Source organism: Pelecanus crispus, chromosome 4, assembly GCF_030463565.1.
Source record: "Pelecanus crispus isolate bPelCri1 chromosome 4, bPelCri1.pri, whole genome shotgun sequence".
NCBI classification, from domain to species: Eukaryota; Metazoa; Chordata; class Aves; order Pelecaniformes; family Pelecanidae; genus Pelecanus; species Pelecanus crispus.
In genome coordinates, this window is record NC_134646.1 from 75,305,379 (window position 1) to 75,308,430 (window position 3,052).

The window sequence follows — 3,052 nt, forward strand, 5'->3', positions numbered from 1 at the left end:
ATAGAATTGAGGAAGCTCTCGCCATAATTAAACTCACTTATTCTGGAACACTAGATACCTCCTTTACAGCTACAGTAATTATACTTCCTGTTGACTAATGACAAGGTGGACTAACTTAATTGCCTGAGCCATTTCTGTACATAGTAGCTAGAATGAATTGAATTGTGCCATTTACAGAAGGTTTAACTTTCAAAGAAATTTAAGAACTCTGTTCTGGGGAGCGGGGGGAGGAGGAAAACAAATTTTGGGTAGCTGGTAGAAATGGGGTCCGCTTCCAGTGCCTGCAGGTTCAGAGCAGATTTAGTTCTGCATTTTGAAAGACCAAAATACTACTGGAAGTGAGGAAGCATGCCGAAAATGGAAATTATTCGTAAACTACAGTCATGGCTGCAGCAGAACCAAGCTATTGCAATGCACAATTGAGCTTTTTTTTCTATAACTCTTTCAATGTGAAACTAGTATTCCAAAGCTTGTATTTGTTCTTTGTGCTTGTATGCTACATGTCAATGCAGGTAGATTAAATCTGTAAATATTGAAAGGAACAAAAATGGTATCAGGCTATAGAGTGTTACACCTAGGTCATGCGATTTTGGAATATAGTAAATGATTCTTATAGAATTAATGCCTTATTATATATAAATCAAAACGATGTGCTCAACAAAGTTAAGTTTGAAAAAGTGCACAGTTTTTTAAGGATTTGATACAAATTAGTTTTGCATTTTACTGGTAAGCTTTGCTGTAAAATTGTTATACTACTTTTGGCTTGTACTGTGTATGTTTCTACTGTAAGGAGATTAAAGTTTACACAAATAATGTGTTGGTATAAACCTCTTTTTAAACAAGGATGTCTTTCCTCCCTCTTCTGTCAGACTGGAATAGACTCTCCCAAGAGAAAATTTTCTTACAGAAGATTGGGCCCTGATGTTATGAAAACCCTTTGCAGCCCTATGTTATAATTATTCTGCCCTTATTTAGACAATGTTGAGAAATGCCTTGCACACAAGTCATTTATTTACACTTTTTTCATATTTATGAATTATGCTTTGATGTCATTTAGAGAGAATCTAGTTGGGATCCTGTCGTCCTCAATTCTCCCTGTACATGACAAGAAGCAGAAAGGAAGCACTATTAACCCTGTTTTACAGCTAGAGTGTGTGAGACTTTTATGTAATAAACCCAGGACAGAAATTGCAGAGACCTAAATGCAGATCTCATAGGTACCCTAAACCACACAACTATCTTCTTTCTTAGCGAATATTGCTACCATTCCCAAAGAGGCAGAGGAGTGTCTCTAGCTGGAGCACTTTTTACCACAAGCTGTGCTTTCTAGACTTAGTTCTTGTGTCTTTGTTTAACTCCTTTTTGCATCAAAGTGTATCTTTGGGGCAGCTAGAACCTTCCATTTAGGTTGCCGTCATGTCTAGACTTTCTGGCTATACCAGCTGACTTGTTTGCGACAAGCCTTGCACCCTTGGGTTTGTACAACACCAGGCATGCTGCAAAGGGCAATCTGTTCATTACTTGCTGGCTGGCTGGCTGTGACTGCAACTATACAGTTGCAAAGTGGATGGGGTATATTCCTCCTAAAAATGAATACTGTTTCCTTGCGTCAGATTATCGCCCATCTTTAATAATGGTGTGATGCCCATGCTGTCACTAAAAGAAGAGCTGGTTTCACCCCTTCAACAAAAGATACTTAGTTGTATCTGTTGAATATTCCGTATTCAGAGAGATCAACTCCTTTCCATTAAGATACAACCTTAGCATCCAAGCTTGCAAAAAGCAAAAGCATTCTGAACTTAGGATAGCTGTGGCATGCCGAAGGATGCTGTCATGGCTAAAGTCAGGACTATCCATGCATGTGTACCATGTTAGGACTACTACTTTACATTTTGTGAGGGGTGTTTAACTCTGTGTCTATTGGTTAATATTAGACAAATTAAAATATTTCCATGAGTTTGTTGCTAATTTTTCAGGTTTTTGACCAACAAATTGTTTGGTAAGAAGACCCACAGAGTGATTAGCTTCTCTTCTTGTAAGGGAAGTTTTGTGGCTTCCAGATAACACAGTAATGATTTTGAAATAAATTGCATAACAAAGCTTACTTTAATAATACTGAATAGGGTTTGAAAGTGACATAGCAGCATTAAAACAATACACTGTTGCTGGCACTGGCCAAGTGCCTTGGTCTTTTAATTGTGACACTGTATGGAGGGGAGAAAGGCTGTTTCCTTACTCATCAAAACCTGTTGTGTTCTACTAACAGTTCCTTTTTCCTAAGCCTTCTCTGAAAATTATGTGGCGCTCACACATCTTTGAGTCTGCAAGTGCCACTGCATTGTAGCAGATTTCACTCTGAGGGAATAAAGGTCAGATGAGGTTCTTTTAGAAGGAAAGCATAGTCATTTCCTTTGGCCGCAAGAGCATCTGTGTCATTTCAGCTGTGGTGTGACCCTTAACTGCTGAGATATACGAGTAGACTTTATGAATTGCCACTTGTCCCCCTGACATTGGCCAGAGCTGCAAAGCTTAATTGCTCGGTCTGAAGATAGAGTCAGCATCTACTGATGCCAGCAGTTAACATTAAGTCTATAACACAACCTTGCTATATTTGTTTCTTGGCTAAGAGAAAATAAAATGGCAGTTGGTGTCTAAAACAATATGTTCAGGCAACTTTTCTGTTATAAGCAGTTACTGGCTGTGTCTCTCAGGCACAAAAAAAGAAGTAACAAAAGTGTAATCTTGATCTTTCAAAGAAATGGGCAGCTGCAGCTTTTCCAAGTCAAGGTTGGGTCAACAAGATAAATGTTTTTGATATTCATTAGTCTGACCACTCTTTTATTACCACAAAGATTTCTAAAGCCTCCTCACTATTTCTGCAAGGCCTAATCAGCAAAATAAGGAAAGAGAGAGCTCAGCAATGACAATACAGAAGACACGAGCATTTCAGGGTGCTTCTACGCTGCAGCCCAGCAGGGTCTGCAGTGGGAGCTGCGCAGTGCTGCCAGCAAGCTAACCCCTGCCGGGAGCTCCCTCTCGCCTGTCCTGCCCA